The 22,758-nt window shown below is 40.4% G+C and overlaps 1 pseudogene; it reads left to right on the forward strand.

Moving 5' to 3' along the window:
- The first annotated feature begins 326 nt into the window (after positions 1-326).
- Positions 327-4,475, forward strand: LOC114709457 (annotated as a pseudogene).
- Positions 4,476-22,758: the final 18,283 nt, after the last annotated feature.

Here is a 22,758-nt window from a genome sequence, read left to right on the forward strand (position 1 = left end):
ATGGCAGCAGCATAGGAAGAAGGGCCCCTAAGGAAAAGGCTCTGTTCTCAGTGCTAGGCACTCTGAGATGCTCTAAGGTGATATTTCAAAATACCCCAATGCATTAGCATCTTAGCAGCCTAAACCCTCTGTGGACATCACTGTTGGGATTCTCAGAGCAAGAGTCATGGGACTACATGCTGAAATTTGGCCAACAGAACCCTGCAAGATTCTGAGGCAGAAACTCTGAATCAAAACCATGTAGTACTCAGCAAGTTAACAGCCTGGGGGTTCTGGAGCTCACAGGGAAATTCACAATGAGCAATTTCTAAGTAGTGCACCCAACAATGGGAGGCACCAAGCTGAGGAAAGGGGTGACAATCCCAATGGGTCTCCTGAAGGACCTCCCAGCTGCACCAAGCATCCGAGACTCCACCTGTTATGCACCACCCACAAAACAGACTACATCTGGAACCCCATCTCTGAAAGGAAAGCTCAGAAGCAAGGTTAGGCCTGAAAATACAAAGAAATTCCCTGGTGGAGATGGGCTTGTGGGAGCTGGGAGTAATAACGAGGGCCTCAAAACTGACTTGAGTTCTCAAGCCCAACAACTCACCCAGCTCACTCCTTCACATCTAATTATCCTTTATTTAATGCCCAGTGTCAATTTGGCATGCCAGTTGAGTCTTGCTTGTGTTCTTGCCCTGTATTTCTTTTTCTACTCTTTCAATCTCTCTCTCTCTCTCTCTCTCTCTCTCTCTATATATATATATATATATATATATATATGTATTTTCTACTACTACCACTACTACTATTACTACTACTACTACTACTACTACTACTACTACTACTACTACTACACACACACACACACACACACACACACACACACACACACACACAAACAATGTTAATTTTTACCTTCCAAAAACCATACACTGGTCTGATGGGAAAAGTCTCTGTGTCTCAGGCTTCTGAGACAGGACTGCTGTTATACAATCCAATCTCTTTCTTTTTTTATATTAAAGAACATAATTTTTAGAAAGTTAATTTTTATTATTTTTAATTCTGTGTATGTGTATATGTGTATGTGAATACAGATGCCTTTAGAAGCCAAAAATGTCGTGTCTTCCTGGAGCTGGTGATACAGGTGGCTACAAACCACTGAATATGGCTGGAATCCTCTGGAAAAAGAAATGTTCTTAACCACTGATATCTCCTACCCTTTTTGATCATTTTTTAAATTGCTTTCTCATGTTTCTTGGCTTTAAAAATATGTTCATATAATATATTTTGGTCATATTCTTTATTCTTTCCCCTCTCCCAACTCATCTCAGATCCTCCCCATATCTCCACCTACCTAACTTCATTCTCTCTCCCCTCCCTCTTCTCTTCTTCCCTATCTCCCTTAAAAATCTAAACAAGCAAAAAAAAACAAAACAAAACAAAACAAAAAAACCAAAATTCAAATAATGCAAACAAATCAAAAGTAAACAAAGAAGCACACAAAAAACTAGAGTCCATTTTGTGTTGGCCAGCTACATTAAGCATAAAACTTACACTAGGCTGTGGTTGATCCATCCAGTGTCACTTCATTGGGGAAAACTGATTTTCCTTCCCCCAGCAAGTATCAGCTGCAAAAGATATTTGGCTAGGAGTGGAATTTGTGCTTGCTTTCCTTTCTCAATGCTGGGATTTTGTCTAGTTTGAAACTGTACAGACCTGTGTGTGCTGTTACAGTTCTCATGAGTGCTTGGGTGCTTCAGCCCTGTTGTATGTGTAAGATACTGTTACCTTGGAGTCATCCACTACCTTTGGCCCTTATAATCTTTCTATCTTCTCTTCCATATAGACCCCTGAGCCTTGAGGGGAGAACTGAGTAGTTTAAAATCTTTCACTCTCTGAATGTTGTCCAGTTGTGGGTCTCTGTGTAATTACCATCTACTGCAAGAAGAGGCTTCTCTGATGAGAGTTATGTGATGCAAGAATCTATAGGTTTAGCAATATTTCATTAGGAGTCATTTTATTATATGTTTATTATATGTTCATTTAGCAGAACAACAGTAGTAGGCTTTCCCCTAGGCCCATGGCCTATCTAGTCTCAGGTTCTTGGCCACTTTAACAGCGTCAGGTGTGGGTCCCATCTTGTTCCATCTTAGATTCCATCAAAAAGCTTCGTTGCTCCCATAAAAGTTGTGTTACTTTTGCACTAGTACATCTTGAAGGTAGGTCACTATTGTAACTCAGAATCAGTGTCTGGGTGAAATTGATACTTACTTTTCCCTTTTTGTAGCAAACATAAGCACCTTCCAGCACCACGAGTGAGCAGAGGTAAAGCTTCTAGTTGGGCATGAGCTTGATTTTTTCTATCTTTGATGAGATAACTAAGTGACATCTTCAGCTATAGAAACTTAACATCAGGCCCCATTGGAGACTAATCAGTAGCCTATAAGGTTTGGGTGTGGTATAGATAGAACCCTTTTGGCTAATGACTCAACAAGATGCAACCAATTGGCAGAATATGATGTATGTTGGAGGCATTCTCTCCCTATTTTATGGTGACTTGATTTAAATTGCTTTCACATATGTATACATTTTGGAAGTTTCTTAGTAAATTTTCTGAAGTCCTTAGTGTCAGTTATCCTTCCCCATATTCCCTCCTTTACCTTGTCCTCTCATTCTCCTCTGAATTTAATCCTCCCATTATAGTTTCTCCTGTATCTATTTATAACACTGCGTTCTATTTCTCCTTTCTTAGAAGGCTCCCTTCCTCCTCCCCCTGTACCTTACAAGCTATGCTTATTATAAATGAAACACACATATCAAAAGTATAGGAGATAACATTTACATATAAAAGAAAACATGCAATATTTGTCTTTCTAGGTCTGGATTACCCTACTCAGGATTAAGGTTTCAAGCTCCATTCATTTACCTACATATTTCAGAATTTTCTTAACAGATGAATAATATTTAATTGTAAAAATGTACCACATTTTCATTATCCATTCATCAGTTGATTGTAGCTAGAGAGTTTTTTCTCTAGGTCCACCAAGCAGCCCACTTATAAAATAAACACATAGACGCTTATATTACTTATAAACTGTATGGCCATAGCAGGCCTTTTGTTTTCTGTTCTTATATCTTAAGTTAACCCATTTTTATTAGTCTATAATTTGCCACGTGGCTTGTGGCTTACCGGTACCTTACGTCTTGCTTGTCATGGCGGCAGCTCACATCTTCTCTCTGCCTCAGTCTTCTGCCTCCCAGAGTACTCCTCTTCCTTGTCCTGCCTATACTTCCTCCTACCAGTGTTTTATTTATTAACCATTCAGAGTAACACATTTGACATACAAAATATCCCACAGCAGTTGATGAACATCTAGGCAATAGAAGACATTACAACAGATACCAAGGAAATTCAGATTTAAAAATCTGTTCCACCACTGTGAGTCTCCTGAAGACCTAGAAAAGGCTGTGGAGCTCATTGGTTTGAAAGTGTTTGGCAATGAAATTAAACTAGAAAAACCAAAAGAAAGAGATAATAAGAAAGTTCAAGCTGCAAGAACACTTTAGCAAAAAACCTTTCTTTAAATTAAAAGAAGTGGTTGAAGATACCTTGAAGATCAGATTGGTTAGCCAGGATGGGAAGAGTAAAGGGATTGCTTATATTGAATTTAAATCTGAAGCTGATGCAGAGAAAATCTTTGAAGGAGAGCAGGGGACAGAAATTGGTTGGCAATCACTGGGAAGAAAGGACAAAGGCTGGAAAGAATAGCGTTTGGAGTAGTGAATCAAAAACCCTGGTAACCTTTCTTACAGTATAACAGAAAAACTCTTCAGGAAGTATTTGAGAAAGCAACTTTTATTAAAGCGCCCCAGAACCTACCTGGCAAATCCAAAGGGTTTGCATTTATGGAATGCTTCATTTTGAAGATGCTAAAGAAGCTTTAAACTCCTGTAATAAAATGGAAATTGAGGGCCAAACAATCAGGCTGGAGTTACAAGGATCCAGGGGATCACCTAATGCAAGAAGTCAGCCTTCCAAAACACTGTTTGTCAAAGGTCTGTCTGAGGATACCACTGAAGAGACATTAAAAGAATCATTTGAGGGCTCTGTTCATGCAAGAATAGTCACTGATCGGGAAACTGGTTCCTCTAAAGGGTTTGGTTTTGTAGACTTCAATAGTGAGGGAGATGCCAAAGCCCCCAAGGAGGCCATGGAAGATGGAGAAATGACAGGAACAAAGCTACCCTGGACTGGGCCAAACCCAAGGGTGAAGGTGGCTTTGGTGGCCGAGGTGGAGGCAGAGGAGGTTTCAGGGGGTGGCAGAGGAGGAAGAGGTGGATTTGACAGCAGAGGACATGGAGGCTTTGGAGGTCCAGGAGGCTTCTGAGGTAGCAGAGGAGGAGGAGGGGGAGACTTCAAGCCACAAGGAAAGGTCACTGGAAGTTTGAATAGTTCCTTCCAGCCCAATCTTTCCCAATTCATTTAAAGAAAGGACTCTGGGGTTTTACACTGTTACCTGTTAAATGACAGTGCCTTTTAAGGACATTTCAAGAGATTTTTTTCCCCTACGTTTTTTGCTTTGCATTGGGGGTTATAAAAGAATGTTTATCATGCTTTTTACTTCAGTGACTTTAGGACAAATTAAAAGTCTAAAACTCTGAAAAAAATATGTTCCACCAAACTATAAAAACTAAAAGAAATGGATAAGATTCTTTATAAATACAACCTACCAAAGTCAATTCAAGATGAAATAAACAATTCATACAGATCTATGGCCTCTAGTGAAGGAGAAGCAGTAATTAAAATCTTCTAACTAAAGAAGTCCAGGGATAGTTGGACAAAATTCTACCAGCACAAAATTCTACCAGACCTTCAAAAAAAAAAAGTAATATCACTAACTCTTCAAATTATTCTGTAAAACAGAACCTGAAGGAACATTTCTTTATTATTTTAATGAAGCCAGTATTGCCCATATACCAAAAATTATACAAAGACTCAACAATTAAAAAAGATTATAGGCTCATATTCCTGATGAACAGAGATGTAAAAATTCTTGATAAAATACTTGCAAACCAAGTTCAAGAATGAATCAAAATTACCCAACCATGATAAGGTATGCTTCATCCCTAAGATGCAGGGATGGCTCAATATTTGTAAATCAATAAATGTAATCCACTACATAAGCAGATTAAAAGACAAAACCCACAGGATACAGAAAAGGCCTTTGATAAAACCCACTACTCAAAAAAAAAAAAAAAAAAACCCCACTACTCTTTCATGGTAAAACCCTGGAGAGATTAGGAATACAAGGGACATACCATAACATAATAAAGCCAATTTATAGCAGCACACAGTTCACATGACAGAGAAAAACTCAAATCATTTCCAGTGAAATTAGAATGTGACAAGGTTGTCCATTCTTTCCATATCCAATATATCACTTGAAGTCTTTTTTTTAAAATAAATACCATTCTTATTTATTTGTTTGTTTGTTTTTTGTTTTTTCAGAGACAGGGTTTCTGTTGGTTAATTTGCGGCACTCTTACCCTGAGAGGACACGAAACATGACAGAATCCACTAACAAGAGTTTTATTAAGATAAAAGGGAGAAAGAGACAGATGTGCACAGGCCTGTGGAAAGACACGTGAGTGAAGTGGGGCTGGGAATCATGGCGCCGGCTTATAAAGGCTGGGCTGTGCCTGTGCACACAGGCCCATGTGCCTATTCCAGGCATGTGTGTAGATCACATGGTTGTGTTGTGCACTTTACACAACCACGCAAAGCCACAGGGTCGTGGTCACGCGAGACATTTTGACCCGGAAATGAATAGGCAGAAGTGACTAGGTCCCGCTGGGCATGTGCGACCATGCCCAACTGTGGGGGCGTGTTGTGAATCCATATCCCAGACCCTTGTTTTTTTTTTGTTTTTTTTTTAAATAAAAAAATGGTGGATGAGTGGGTATGGGGCATCGTTTCTCTCAAAGACTGCTTGCGGCTGAATGGAGGGCGTCGGTTGGCTCTTGGGGAAATGGGGAGGGTAGCTTCTGAAGTCCTGAGATGATGGTGGGGGTCCTGGGATGAAGTTCTGTCATACCTTGTTCTCCAGCTGTCCATCCTTCATGGTGTGGCTGGGAACCTTTTGTCTGACAAGATACTGGTGACATAGAAAAAGCTTAGAGAGAAAAGAATCATTATTATTTTGTTTTTTGGAGTTGACATTTATCTGAGGTAGATCCAGCCTGTCCAGATGGAGGCATGTTAATAAGTGGCTGTGAGAGAATTAGTGATTATTATGATGTTTTAGTACTCTGCTTAATCTTTTTTTTTTTTTTTTTTTTTTTTTTTTTTTTTTTTTTTTTTTTTACCCAAGGCAAGCTTTATTAGAGGTAGTTTAATCAAGGCACCTGTTTCCTTCATTAGTTTAGCATTCAGGAAGCACAGGTGATCAGTTGTTTGAGCATTTAACAATGATAGACTGTTACATTTTATTTTTTCTTTACCACCTGGATATTTCTGATGGTACTTTTGCCTCCAGCTCTGTGTGGCCCTAGTTGGGAAAGGAAGGGGTGATACCTTATTCCTCTGGAATTGGTGACAAGGCAGTAGATCCTGATGTCCTCTGGAGCTTGAGAGAACAAGGCCTGTTCTTGTCACTGTATATGAAGAGAGATTTTTCTGGGATGGAGGTGAGATAAAAAGTTTTAGATGAGACAGGTGGACCCAGTGAGGAAAGCCCTTGAGTTTAGCAGCTATAGGAGTCACAAGAATTACCTTGAGGGGTCCTTGCCACTTAGGGGGAAGGGGTGAAGGGCGTTGGCCTGGAGGGGGAAGAAGAACCTGATCCCCCATGTGGATTGGGGGTGGGCAAGGACTATCACATGGTTGAGGTAAGGAATGTTCTGTGAAGTTCCACAGGATAGACCTTAGGTGACACAGCAGGGGGGTTAATAGGCTCTCTGGAATGGTTGAAGGGTTGGATAGAAGATGTGGTGTTAGAACTGGCCTTCCATACATTAGTTCAAATGGAGAAATTGAAAGAGGCTTTTTAGGAAGAGTCCTGAACCCGAGGAGAGCTAGAGGCAATAATCTTACCCAGTTGAGATGAAGTTCCTGTGACATCTTAGTAAGAATAGATTTTAAAGACCGGTTGGTACACTCCACCTTTCCTGAGGATTGAGGACGGTATGGGATATGAAAATGCCAAGGAATGTTAAGAGCCTTAGCTAGTGTCTGGGAAACATGGGAGGTGAACTCTGGACCATTGTCAGACTGAAGGGAAGCAGGAACCCCAAACAGAGGAATAATTACTCAGAGAAGGAGATCTGCAACTGTCTGAGCCTGCTTATTAGAAACTGGGTATGCCTCCACCCAATTTGAAAATAAGTCCACCATCATGAGGAGATATTTAACTTTCCTAACAGTGGGTATATGGGTAAAATCGAGTTGCCAGTCAGTCCCTGGAAGGAAACCTCTAGCCTGGTGGGTGGGAAAAGGCTGACTCCTGTACTTGGTATTGGGATCTGTTTTTTTGGTAGATCTCCCAAGAGGCAGTAATAGTTTTTAAGAACTTTAAGTCCTCAGAGGTGGGCTGCAGGTGAGCTTTTACAAATTGAGACAGAGCAAGATTATTAGGATGAAAGAGCTGGTGTAGACAGGAAAGAATTTGCCTAGTGTCAGGGGTTCCCTGTGAGGGTGTAAGCTGTACTGTATGGATTCCCTGTGGTGGGTGAGGTGAGACTTGGCCCTGGAGGGCCGCTGTCCTGGCTGCCTGGTCAGCCCAGTTGTTTCCCTTAGAGATGATAGAGCTATTGGTCTGATGAGACCAGCAGTGGACAATTTCTATAGCCTTGGGGAGGTGGGAAGCCTCCAGGATGGCCATTATTTGGCCTGAGTTAGATATGGATCCCCCTTTTGCTGTGAGGAGGCCACACTCTCTCCAAATGGCAGCATGGGACAGGAAGATATGAAAAGCATATTTGGAGTCTGTGTAAACATTTAGAGATTGTCCCTGTGCCAATTGGAAGGCACGGGTGAGAGCTATCAGCTCAGCCTGTTGGTTAGTGGTGTGTGTGGGTAATACCTGTGCTTCTGTTATCTCAGTATCTGACACTATGGCATAGCCTACTTTATGGGTCCCTTCATATAAAAAGGAGCTGCCATCTGTGTAGCAGGTATAAATAGCCTGAGGCAATGTGCTCTCCTGTATGTGTGAAGGGTGAGGTAACAATTTCTCTAAGGTTTCAGTGCAGGAATGAGAAGGAGAGTAATCAGCATTAGATTGAGGGAGGAGGCTTGAAATATTAAGAGGTGGACAGGTCCAGAAAATAAGTGTGGCATTCTCTAGTAATGTCACCTGGAGAGAAAGAACCCAGGAAGGAGGTAAAGTTTGTAAGCCTTTATAAGAGATGGGACAGGTTATGGTGAGAGAAGCCAGTGATAGGTGACCCAAATCTTGGCTTCTTTGATTCCTGAATAAGGAGGTCAGCAGCTGCTAAGGCATGGATGCAAGGTGCCCAGCCCTGACTGGTAAGGTCTAATGTCTTTGACAGATAAGCTACAGGTGGAAAGGAGGGTCCCAGCTGATGCCCTAGAGTTCCCAGGGCAAATCCCTCCTTCTCTGCTGCATAGAGGGAGGAGGGATGGGTTAGGTCTGGGAGATGAAGTGCTGGGGCCTGGAGAAGAGCCTGTTGGAGCTTCTGGAAAGGTTTAGTGACAGGATGGAGGAGGGGCTTATGTGGTGAGCAAGCAGAGAAAAAGATGGAACCCAAGACCATAGGAAGCCAGCTATTCCTAGGAAAAACAGAATTTCCTGTTTAGTAGAAGGGACTGTAAGAGACTGGATTAGATGCTTTCTGTCTACAGTAATAGCCTTGTGGGTTGGAGTAATAGTTAGACCCAAATAGGTGACCTGGTCAGTGGACAGCTGAACTTTAGAAGAGGACACCCTGTAACCTCGGCTGGATAAGAAATTTACGAGAGCAGAAGTGTTAGTTTGGCTAACTTGTAAGGACAGGCTACAGAGTAAAATATCATCTACATACTGCATTAGTTCAGAGCCAGGGAGAGACAGAGAAAGCAGGTCAGAGGACAGAACTTGACCAAATAGGTGTGGACTGTCCCTGAATCCCTGTGGCAGAACAGTCCAGGTCAGCTGTGTGGACAGGTGAGTGTCAGGGTCAGTCCAGGTGAAAGCAAAGATATTTTGAGACTGAGGACTGAGAGGGATAGAAAAGAAGGCATCTTTGAGATCTAGAACTGAGAAGTGAGAGGTTCCTGAAGGGACAGTGGACAGGAGAGTATAAGGGTTAGGCACTACAGGATGGAGGGGGACCACTGCAGATTTAATGAACCAGAGGTCTTGAACCAGGCAATAGGTTCCATTAGACTTTTTAACTGTAAATATGGGGGTGTTAAAAGGTGAAGAGGTTGGGTGGAGCTCCTCCTTCCCCATCCTATCAGACTTTTGATTAGTGTAAAAAAAGCAGTTAGATGGGAATAGGGGTGTCGTTTCTCTCAAAGGCTGCTTCCACCTGACTATAGGACATCAGTTGGCTCTTGGAGGAATGGAGAAGGGGAGTTTTCTGAGGTAGACAGGTGTTGTGGGATGCTGTCTGCCATCTGTTTGCTCTGGAGACATGTATCCCTTTTTGGCTGTGGTGGGGGCTCTTCTGACAAGATGTTGGTGACAAAGAAAAAAGCTTAGAGAGAAAAGAATCATTATTATTTTATGTTGGCATTTATCTGAGGTAGACCTGGCCTGTCCAGATGAATTTTGAAACATGTTAAGCTTTATCGGAGACAGATTATTTTAAAGCACCTGTTTTCTTTACTAGTTTGGCATCCAGGAAACAGGTGATCAATTGTTAGAAGCATCTCACAGTAATAGATGTTTACACTAAAGTCTTTTTTGTAATACCCAGACACTTTTGGGTCTGGGGGTGTAAATACCTTTTAGTTGTTACAGTTTCTTACTTGATGATCTCTAGATTCCGGTTCTATGGTGGTCCTGTACCATTAGCTGAACAGTGAGTTAGAACAGGAAACTGGGGGTGATCCTGTACCATTAGCTGAACAGTGAGTTAGAACAGGCAACTGGGAAGAGAAAAGCTTGTGGTGCATGAGAACTTACTTTTTTTAGGGACAAGGCAAAGATCAGGGCCCTGTCTGTATGCACATGAGAAACACAGGCAGTAGGTCTGGAATGAAGCAATGAGCTCTTATTTTAGGTGGAAATCTTTTTTCATTAAGTAACTCTGAAAGTGCAATTAAATCTGGTGAGGTGGGTAAGGCTGTCCTCTGTAACTGATGATAGAGAAAGGAGAGTCGACATCCCCAAACTCCCAGGACCAAGTCAGTGGCTCTGGTGTCCAGAAGGAAAGAAACAGATCACTTCTCTGCTGCATTCTGGGTTCCCTGTCATGTCTGTAGCCAAGCCTAGGTCTGCTGGAGGTCTTAGCTTGATGTACCCATGTGTCTTGGCGCCTGGGGGCAGTCAGCTCACTGGTTGTCTTTATAGGTGGCACTTTTAACAAGGCTGTTGATGGCTGGGCAGGGCACTCGCCAGCCTGTGGCCTTTTTCATTATTTAAAACAGGGACCCAACAGCTTTGGGACTCAGTACTTGCCAATTTTGTTTTCCGGCTTTTATCTCTTCCCTGGCACACCTTAAATGCCACAGATGACTCTTTCCCCTGTGAGGTCAGGAGCCTTGCTCTCCAGATGCTTAAGTTTAGTTGGGGAGATCTGGAGAACAAGAGCTGGATTTTATTCCGTGTCCTGATTTTTTTTCTTCTGATGATTGTTGGCTTAAGGACAGCTTTTGGAAGATCTGCCAGGAGGCATACTATAAACCAACCCTTTTGTAAGACTTGTCTGAGGCTATAAGCTGATTTTTGGCTTAAGAGCCATCCTGACTATTGTTTGTATGGATTTTAGCTGCTACCAGACCTGTGTGTCTCTCTCAAGGCAGTTTGAGAACGAGTGGGTAGAGTTAAGGTGAGTTAGGGCTAGAGTCAGTAGAAACCGCCCAAGCCCATCCATTTGAGCCTGCCCACTGCTGGCGGAAGTCAGACAGAAAAGGTTGCACATGGCAGAGGCAGAAATAGGGAGGGAGAAGGGTTTAGCATTTTAGCAGAAAGCTTGGGGATAAAGTAACTCTTTTATTTGCCTGTTCGCTGGCAGAAGTTTCCACGAAGCTGTTATGCAGCCAGATTTACAGGTACCCGCCCCTTTGTCCCATGACTTTTGCCCATTCGCTGGCAGAAGTTCCCGCAAAGCTGTTTTGTAGCCAGATTTACTGGTATCTGCCAATGTAAGTGGTAAATGTATCTGCCCCTTTGTCCCATGACTGTAGCCGAGAGAAAGATAAAAAATTAAAATACCAAACCGGGATCGTATTCCATTCTCGGGCATCCCCAAGGAGTGAAGAAAGATCTATAAATCAGCTCAAGTTAGCCATCCTCTTTGTCAAGGGATGCTAAGGGCTGCAGTTGTGCTGCAGGTGGTCCACAGTGGACACAAGACAGCATTGATCCCCTCGTCAGGAGCGAAAATATGTCTGACGTTGCCAGCACAGTCCAAAGACAACCCCCGGGGTGTCCGTCGTAAAGAATATAGCTCAGACTACAGCTGAACGGCAGATTCACTGTGGTGAAGAATCATGGTGGTAGCAGTAGCGGTAACTGTGTGGGAGTCCAGCGGAGGTGAGCTCACTCACGGTCTTGTGGTCTTGCTGGATGGGGGAAGAGGTGGCAAGTGGCAGCACGTCCTCATTGATCTATCTGAGTCACAGCACTAGATGTTGGTTGAGTGGTGGTGCTTGTGGCTGGCCGCAGCCCATGGCAGCCATGTCAATGGATATTGCGGTGGCAAAAGAATCACGAGCCATGGTTACTTTTTTTTTTTTTTTTTTCGAGACAGGGTTTCTCTGTGTAGCTTTGCGCCTTTCCTGGAGCTCACTTGGTAGCCCAGGCTGGCCTCGAACTCACAGAGATCCGCCTGCCTCTGCCTCCCGAGTGCTGGGATTAAAGGCGTGTGCCACCACTGCCCGGCGGTTACCTTTCTTTATTGGGAGAAAGAGGGAAAGGGAGAGAGAGAGAGAGAGAGAGAGAGAGAGAGAGAGAGAGAGAGAGAGAAGAGAGAAGAGAGAAGAGAGAAGAGAGAAGAGAGAAGAGAGAAGAGAGAAGAGAGAAGAGAGAGAGAAAGAGAGGAGAGAGGAGAGAACACGGAAGGGGAGAGAGTGCGGAAAGAGAGGGCACAGAGAGGGCACGCCTGCTTTTTAGGCTGGGACACCATTGCAGGCTGGTGATGCAATAAGAACATAATCCTTACAGTTTCTCTGTGTTGTTTTGGTGCCTGTCCTGGAACTTGCTCTGTAGACCAGGCTGGCCTTGAACTCACAGAGATCCACCTGCCTCTGCCTCCTGAGTGCTGGGATTACTGTTTGGCCCATACTTGATGTCTTAGCTAAAGCAATAAGACAAATTAAGGAGATCAAGAGGATATACATAAGAAAGGAAGAAGTCAAAGTATCCTTATTTGCATTATGTGATTTTATATGTGAAAGACCCTAAAGACTCTACCAGCAAACTTCTACAGTTGATAAACACTTACAGCAAAGTTGCAGGATACAAAATTAACACACAAAACTCAGTAACTTTCCTATACACAAATGACAAATACACTGAGAAAGGAATCAGAAAAACAACACCTTTCACAATATTTTCAAAAAATAAAATTATATGTCTTGAAATAACTTGAATCAAGGGAGTGAAGTATTTATATAATAAAAACTTGAAAACTTTGAAAAAAGAAATTCAAGAAGATACCAAAGATGAAAACACCTCCCATGTTCATGAAGTAGTAAGAGTAATATTGTTAAAATAGTCATTTTACCAAAAGCAATCTACAGATTTAACACACTCTCCACCAAAATTCCAATGCAATTCTTCACTGAAATTGAACAATAATCTTAAACTTCATTTGGAGAAACAAAAAAAAAAAAAAACTCAGTATAACTAAAACAATCCTGAATAATGAAAGAATCATTGAGGTATCACTTTCCCAGATTTCAAGTTGTATTACAGAACTGTAGTAATAAAACCAGATTGGTATTGGCATAAAAACAGACATGTTAATCATTGGAATAGAATTGAAGACCTGATAATGTCACATATGCATGGACTCATAATCTTTGATAAAGAAGCAAAAAGTACACACTGGAAAGAAAGAAACATCTTCAACAAATGGTGCTGGTCAAAGTTACCATTTTTTCTTCCCTCTTTTCAATCTATTTTCAGCCTAAACTTCTTCATTCCTTCTTACCTTTTTGTACCTGCCAGTCATTTTATTTTTATTCCCTCCTCAACTTTCTACCAACACAATATTAATTAGTCTTACTCTATTTCATTTTTCCTTTTCACTAGAAAATACATTACCATCACTTCTCTGTTACTTTCTAAAGTGATTGGCACTTAAGAGATGATTGTTAATATCTGACTATTATTGTAGTTTCTTTCATAGTGAGTTTTCCCACTATGAAAGAAGCTCTTGTTGCAGAGAGTATCTTGTTCTCAGGGGAGTACTAAGGATTGATCCCAGGTTCCTGAAAGTTAGTCCTACTGAAGAAAAATGTACATCAACTCTACTGTAACCTAGTCCCTCTTGAACATTATAAACATTTTTCTGAAGGAATAAAAGTGACTTAAAACTGTTTAAATATCAACCAATTATCATACTTCAGATGTACAAATCTCACTACAAAATGGAAGAAACATAAATATTGTCACCAGTGAAAGTTAATTATATTAAATTCTATAAAAAAATTCAAAAAATGTTTATAAATATGTTCAATAAAATTGAAGAAAACACAAATAAATGTCTGAATGAATTCCAAGAGAACACAAACAATTAAAGAAACGAGGAAGTCAATACAGGATATCAAAGTAGAATTCAATAAAGGGAAACACTGGAGAAAAACCAAACTAAAATATTGGAAATAAATATTCAATAAGTTAAATGGATGGATCATGAAGAGGACATAGTATTATGGATGGAAGACTAAGGAGAGGAATCAATTGTATGAGTGGATCTGTTTGATCTATGAGACATTATGAAAAGATGAAACCTATGAAACATGGCTGAGAATAGAAGAATTTCCTGTCAAAAGCATAAAAACATTCAACAAAATCAGACTAGAAAATTTCCCAAATAAAAGTTATTTAGAAATCAAATGGACAAGACCATAAGAGTAATTCTCCACTTTATAATTAAAACAATAAATTTATAACATGGTGAAAACATATTGACATTTTCTCAAGAAAGAAATACCAAGTAGCATGTAAAGGCATAAGAATAATAGTTGACTTCTCAGCAAAATGTTCAAAGCCAGAAGGGCTATAATGATGTATTTCAAGTTCCAAAGGAACATACCTGCCAACACAGACTACTGTACCCATCAAAACTATTTGTCATAATTGAAGGAAAACGTACAACTTCCATGATGAAAGCAATCCAAAGGAATTTATGAGCACTAATACAGGTCTATAGAAGTTTTAAAAGGAATCCTGCGGACTGATGAGAAAGATAAGCACATTGATGAGGCTACACAAAAGAACAAATTATACTGGAACAGTATTCAAGCAAATGAGAAATAGAAAAACAAGCACAACAACATCAACAAAACCCTGAGGATTAGTCCATACTTTTCAACAATTCTGGATTATAATGGCCTCCATTTCCCCAAATCAAAAGACACAGACTAGCAAATCAAATTAAAATACAAAATACATATACTTATTGCCCCTAAGAAATATATATCACCATTAAGGACAGATGATACCTTAGGGTGAAAGAATGGCAAAAATATTTCATGGCACTATTCTGATACATAACAAAACAGACTTCAAACCTAGTTGGAAGAGATCTTGGAAAGCTCTGCATAGTTGTTAAAGGAGCTATTCATCAGGAAGATATTATAAATCTAACCATATATACATCAACATTGGTGTGACCAATTTCACAAAACAAATGTTACTCAATTGAAAGACATAGATTAATTGCAACACAATAGAGGAACATATGAGATGGAAATTTACTAGGCAATTTTAGGGTAAAAATGAACAAGTTTTTTTTTTTTTTTTTTTTTTTTTTTTTTCCTAGCTAAAAAACAAAATGTCCTTGGATCTGTTGGCAGCTTCGTCCTTGCCAGAGCAAGGGTGCCAGAAATGTTTAAGCCAAAATATCTTTGGTTCTACTGTGGTCAGAGGCCAGGGTGTTGAGGTGAGTCTGGGTTTTCCTCATTGTTAGATCAGGATTGACCGAGGCAATGTGGAAATACAAGAGAGCAGACAGGCGTTTTCAGAAGCAGAACTGTTCCTTTAATCAGAACTACTGAAGGGCTGTCATTTCTCAATAGAAATGGAGACTGTGCACATGTAGCATGGATGTGCTTGGGGTTTTACAGGATGGAAAAGGGGAACATTGGAGATCAAAGAGTCCATCTGCAAGTCAATCTCCCTGCAGTCTGGAAGTGGTAAACACCAGTGGGTTTAGTGGGGGGGGTCTCCTGACCAGAAGCTTTCACAATCAAGTCAGTTTTCCTGTCCAGAGCTTCTCAGTCCACCTGAGGCTTTTAGGTCATTATTAACCCTTCATTCCCAATCCTGAGGACAGATAAAAAGAAAGAGGGGGGATAGGTTTTTCCCATTGGCTACTTTCTGCAGATGGAGGAGGGGCTAGGCTCTATCTCCAGGATCTCAGGGAACATAGGTTGTGTAGAATTCATATAGTAGGAGGAGAGTTTTAACTGTTAGTGTGATATATACTCCTATAGAGACCTCTGGAAAATAATTGTGAGGGGCCTGGAAACTGATAGTCTGGTTAGAGTAAAACTGAGAGATTGCCTAGGCAGGTGGAGGGGTAAGGGGACTAGAAGCAAAAGACAGAGAGGAGCCTGTAAGAGGACATAAGTGTATAGGGATTCCCATATAAGGTGCAGAGCAGGGATTCATATTGTCTTTTGAAGGGCTGTGGGTCAGAATGGGAAGTATGCCAACAGAGTCGATAAGTTGGACGAGAGCAACAGCTCCATGTTCAAGATTGTGGAAAGAGTAGCAGATCATACAAGGCTGGAGAAAGCTGAGCGACCTTGGGACATCTGTCAGTCATTATGTAAAAATGTAGCTTGAGAGGAATTTGGACCCATAGTGATAAGGGGACATAGGTAGCCCCAGCACGCTGGACCTTGGTGGGCACACAGACCCAGCAGTTCAATGGGGAAGTGGAACTGGCCACATTTAGGAGCTGGTGAGAATATCCATCTGTTTAGGGAGAATATCTAGTTCTTTTGCCCAGAGATTAAGGAAAGAGGTGAGAGTAGAGTCTACCATGATGGGGGGGGGAGGGGGGGGAAGGGGAAGAATAAAGGGTTGTGACTGCTGAAGAGGATATTTCACTTTGAAAAGTTAGAGGTGGAGCAATGCCCTAATGGGTGAAGCAAGAGGGCCAGCGTATGAGGCCAAGGATTGTAGAACAAGTGAGGACAAAAGAATGTTAGAAAATTTTCCTTCCAGGTCTAGTCATTCGGGTGACAGTGCCTAGTCCCACTTCCAGGAGTGCTGTACTAAAGTAAGCTAGCAGAAGCAATGGGTGGCCACAAAGCGTCGAAGGAAAGGAACAGGAGAAAACAGGAGTAATGTGAAGAACTGTATCTGGTCTGGGGCAAAGAGGATGAAGATTCCTTGCAGAGCTCCTCCACAGCATCTCAAAGGTCTTTAGTAGATATTTCAAGAAGAAATGGAGCTATTGTAGAGTGAGAGCCACTATGAGAGCTTACATGGAACATTCCAGTTGGATTTGTTGGTGTGAAACATTGTTCATGGAGAAGGGCACAAATCCCATCTTTCGTAGTCTTCTGTTCTAGTCCTCTTTAATTTTTGAGTACTCCAGCAGACAAAAAATCAAATTGCTCCTAAAGGATGTTGAACTGGTCTGAAAGTTCTCTAAGGTTTTCTGAGAGTTAATGAGACAGAGAAACTGACACAAAGAAGCCCTCAGTCCAGAGGTGTTAGCTTTGAGCCCTGAAAAAAGTGCCCAGAGTGGCAAGAATAGAGATGAGTGGGATGGCCCATTATTCACCTTTTGAGGTCACCCAATTGCATTTAGGGGCTTGGGGCACAGCTCTCTCTTAACTGCTTTCAGTTGACAAAGGGTCTTTAGAAGGGGCAGAAGTTAGAGTGACTCAGAGAAGGGTCGATCTCAGAGGCCATTATGAAACTTACAGGTGGCAAAGATCCAGAACATGAGATAGCCACTGGTATGTATTATCAGAGCATGTGATTCAAAGGAGGTAGTAACTGTAACATACAAAGAGTACAGCTGTTAGGACTGTTGTAATTTCTACTGAGGCAAGGTGAAGTTTTGCCCTTATTAAAGGAAGAGAACAGGCAGTAAAAACATGTAAAGAGCCCTTGACAGGCTTTGTCATGGGTGTTAGCAAGACTATTTTTGTTATTGTTGTCAATTACAAGATGTAAAGCCTTTGGTTTGGTGGAAGAACTTGAGAAATTTTTTATTGGCTAGCATAAGTTCAGAATCATCTATTGGGTCTCCTCTATTACAGCCTGTTGGGGTGCACCATGTAGCATGTGTCAGTTGAAGAAAAGGCACTCCAAGATGAAATTTTAAGGCCTATGTGGCAGTAGGAGGGTCCAGTCTCTTCTGATGGACCAAACCCCAAACAGCCACACAAAGGTGGGTTATTGAAAGTTACACAAAGTATTTCCACATACTGTTGTGCCTGGGTCACAAGTCCCCCAAGTAAGACCACCACAGAGCCAATATCCGATGCAAGCACACAGAGGTTTTAAAAACAAAACAAGCAAGCTTGGTCTGCCATCCAACATCCGACACAGTGGGTGGAGGAGAACAGCCCTGAGCACTCACTTTAAGGGGTTTATATAGGAGAAATTTACATGCAGCTTGGGATTGGATGAGGGGACTAGGGGTGAGGCAGTTCTTTAAAGTTACTGGCTGAACTATAAGCATGGCGTTACTGATGGCTAACAGGATTCAGGGTATCTACAGAGACATAAATTTTTTACTCCTTATGTCCTGCTTGAACCCAGGATATAGACATTCAGATTTATTGTTCCAGTCCTACTCTCCTCTAAGGTCAACTTCTGGTCAGTTGAGTCCATTACTCCCCATATCTTCTTTTGCCAAGTCCAGGATACATAGATTTATTGTCCCAGCCTTAAGTTCAACTTCTGATCACTTCTAAAACTGCTGGTCAGCAAATACTTTTGGAGGAGTGGAGGGGGAAGCATCTCTCAAGATGGCTACTGATTTTTCCCTTTCAATACCAAGGTCCATAATCTAATTTATTGTCTTACTAAAGGAGAGCATCAACATGTCCCCATGACTCTAGTCCTTTATTATGTATCATTTGCAATACAAAATAATACAAGAGTCTCAAGTGCGCCTGAGGCATCTTGTAACCAAAGTCATGGGATGGCTGCAATGCCCCTTTAGTAAAATAATCACTGTTTCCCACAAGGATTCTTCAAGGTCAAAGTACTTCCAAAAAATGGTTGTTCATTCTAATGTCTACCCCATACAGTGATTCTGCTAAATTCCTACAACAACCTTGTCAGGAGCATTAAGAAATAAAACTAATGAGGATTTTTTTTTAATGTCATGAATAATGTAAGTTTTGTTTTACAAGGTGGAATGTAATTATATGGCTGCCTGAACCATGTACTAGATTTCTGTAGAAGTTTTTTGCTGCATCAGACTCCTGCATAAGGAAAAAATATCTGGAATCTTTGTAATAGAAATCAGTTAAAGGTAGCATTTAATCGACAATTAAAAAATTAGAATTCTATTGGATCCTATTATAGGATTGTCTAGGTATCCTGAATAATTTCCCAGACCTGTAAGATTGAGGATCGAGTATCTGGCAGTCTCCTTTAATAAGGGGCATTGGTGACTAGGATGCAGAAGGACACATTATAGCTATAAGAAAGTACTCTTCCCCAAACAGATAGTATTACATAGTTTGTAAATACAACATTTGGCCTCATATTTAAGAAGATATGGCTATTTTTTTCTCATTTGGGGATAGGCATTGCAGTGCTGAGGTAAGCCAAAGATCTTGTCCTGTGTCTGATGTGTGTGTGTGTGTGTGTGTGTGTGTGTGTGTGTGTGGTGTATTCAGGAAGAGAACCATTAGTGACAAATCATTATCCATTTCGTGTGGATAAGTAAAATGTCTAAAGACTGCTGTCCCTTGAACTGTTAAAGAAACATACTTATGTTGGTTATAATTTCTTGCTGAGTGTTTAAGACCATGTAGGTAGCCAAAATTAATTATTGTTTTTGTACTGTCAAGGCCAGTTGAGGATCTGGTCCTTGAGGGTCACTTGGGCTTGTGAGGAACCCTGGGTTCTCCAGTCTTTCTTTACCTGTTGTTCCTCTATGTGAGAATAAGAAAGCCTTCCTTGGCCTGACTATGGCTCCCTGGAAGCTTGAGGAAATCTTTCATGTGTGTTGACCCTCCTCTTTGTAGACTGGATTTTGGTTAGAATTTACTGAGTGGTGTCTCCATGGCCTCTGAGAACAAGAGAACAAGTGACTTTCCACAGATACGGAACATTTCTAGAGATGGCCACAGTCCCCTGGGACCTCATTGACCTTGGAGGATTAGGGGAAAATATTCTGCTCTTAGTACCTCTGACTACACTAGAATAGCCTCCAAATATGGTTATTAGACACCCAGAAGGGCAGTTACATGAGTCTGGTACTTTAAAGTACTGTATAATATTTTAATAGCCAGATATTTCTAAGTTTGATTTGACATATGTTTTTATAATTGTTGATCTTAGAAACTTTAATACCATATATGTCTTTTCTTAATCTCATCCACTATGTGCCTTAAATTACTTACTCAGACCTTCATAACCTGCAAAACCTTTCTAGTTTTTCTCCCATTCTGGAAATACTCACCCAATTAGTCTTCAACATAAATGCTTTTTTATTAAAACATTTTCCATCTTTTTTATAAAATTTTTGCTTTATACCATGAGGCATAACAGCTTTAAGTTATTCTTATCTGAAAGGAGGATAGTTGTCCAATAGGAGAAACATATTCTGGAATGGGAGTAATGATCTCTATTTTTTAACATAATATTTTTATTGATTTTTTTGGAATTTTACATTATACACCCTGATCACACTCACTTTCCAGTCCTTCCAAGTGTGCCCCCCCCCAACCCTCATGAAGGTCATGAAAAAATTAAAATAAAAAAATAGAAAAAAACCCAAGTCCAATTTGTGTTATCAAACTCTCAGTGGTCTGCCCCTTAAATAGAACTGAGTCCTCCCCTCCCACACCCCCATTAGAAACCATTAATTGTGGAGAACTACACTTCAGCATGCTTATCACACTTTATAAGAGTTCTCTTCAATGACTTCCTGTTTAGGCTGTTACTATGGGGGGGGGAGCATTAGGGATTGTCACAGAATCCTTCCATGTCCCCCTTTCTCGGTTGTGCATCTGCAGTCATTGATAACACTGCAAAAGTAGCTTCCTTTCTCTTTACAGTCAGTGGGAGCACAGATCATGGGCTTCCACATGGTTTCTCGTGACAGCACAGACCACAGACATGGCCTCCAGCTACAATATACCACAGACCCAGACAAGGCCTCTGGAAACAGCCTGGACCTCGGACATCAACATTACCTGAGGTGGCAGTGCAGGCCGTTCACATCAGCCTGGCTCTCAGCTACAGTATAGCTTACAGGCATCAACATAGCTTCAGGATGCAGCACAGGCCATGGACATCCACATGGCCTTAGGTGGTAACAAAGGCATCAATCCACCTTCCAGCAGCATCAGTACCACTGACACACACATGGCTCCTCAGTGACAGCACAGACCATGGACATCAAGCAATAATCTCTTAAAATTAATTTTTACCCTCAAATGATAGGGACCCTGTGTAGAACCAGAATTGGGATAAGTATCAAGAAGATAACATTTTGGCCAGAATTGTATGATTATCTATGTCTTGTTCTTAAAAGCAGATTTCTGTTTTTTAAATTTAAAAGCTCATGTTAATTGTTCCAAAGAAAGATTCAGAACAATTATCAATTACCAGTATTATTTTTTAATTTTGAGTTAATATGAACAAAATTAAATTGGGCTAAATTAACAACTTTAGTTTACATGAGCATTTACTTATGAATCAATTTGATACTATGTACATAGTATAAAAAATAAATTATAATTTCATGATTTTGAACATCATTGTTTATTGGGATTATATTTTTATAATTTTCCTTGTGCAAGGGAAATTTAACATAGAGATTATTTTAAAAAAATTTTTATTTTATAATTTAATTTAATTTTACATATCGGCCATGATTGATTAATTTGGATAAGGGCTTATCTATCTTGTTGATTTTCTCAAAGAATCAACTCTTTGTTTCATTGATTCTTTGTATTGTTCTCTTTGTTCCTATTTTATTGATTTCAGCCCTCAATTTGATTATTTCCTGGTGTCTGTTTCTCCTGGGTGAGTTTGCTTCTTCTTGTTCTAGAGCTTTCAGTTGTGCTGTTAAGTCACTAGTGTGAGATTTCTCCAACTTCTTTATGTGGGCATTTAGAGCTATGAATTTTCCTCTTACCAATGCTTTCATGGTGTCCCATTCATTTGTGTATGTTGTACATTCATTTTCATTGAAATCTAGGAAATTTTAATTTCTTTCTTTATTTCTTCCTTGACCCATTGGTGATTCAACTGGGCATTATTCAGTTTCCATGAGATTGTAGGCTTTCTGTAATTTTTGTTGTTGAAATCTAACTTTAAGCCATGGTGGTCTGATAAGACACAGGGGGGTATTTCAATTTTTTTATATCTGTTGAGATTTGCTTTGTGATCATGCATGTGGTTGATTTTGGAGAAGGTTCCATGGGGTGCCGAAAAGAAGGTATATTCTTTTGTGTTAGGGTGGAGAATTCTATAGATATCTATTAAGTCTATTGGAGTCATAATGTCTGTTAGTTCCCTTATTTCTCTGTTAAGTTTCTGTCTGTCAGACCTTCCATTGGTGAGAGTGGGGTGTTGAAGTCTCCCACTACTAGTCTATGGGATTTGATGTGCAATTTCAGCTTTAATAATGTTTCTTTTATGAATGTCAGTGCCCTTGTATTTGGGGCATAAATATTCAAAATTGAGACTTCATCTTGTTAGATTTTCCCTGTGATAAATATGTAGTGTCCTTCCTGATCTCTTTCAACTGATTTTAGTTTTGAAGTTTATTTTATTAGATATTAGGATAGCTACACCAGCTTGCTTCTTAAATCCATTTGATTGGAAAGACTTTTCCCAGCCTTTTATTCTGAGGTGATGTTTGACTTTGAAGTTGAGGTATGCAGCAAATGGATGGAACTTGTTTTTGTATCCATTCTGTTAGCCTGTGTCTTTTTATGGGTGAATTGAGACCATTGGATATTAATGAACAGTTACTGTTAATTCCTGTTATTTTTTGGTGATAGTGTTGTATGTTTCCCTTCTTTGGTATTAGTTGATATGGGACTATCTATTGCCTGTGTTTTTGTGGGTGTATCTAACTTTCTTAGGTTGGATTTTTTTCTTCAAGTGCTTTCTGTAGGGTTAGATTTGTGGAGAGATATTGTTTAAATCTGGTTTTATCATGGAATATTTTGTTTACTCCATCTATGTTGATTGAGATTTTTGCTGGTTATAA

This window comes from Peromyscus leucopus, chromosome 12, assembly GCF_004664715.2.
Source record: "Peromyscus leucopus breed LL Stock chromosome 12, UCI_PerLeu_2.1, whole genome shotgun sequence".
NCBI classification, from domain to species: Eukaryota; Metazoa; Chordata; class Mammalia; order Rodentia; family Cricetidae; genus Peromyscus; species Peromyscus leucopus.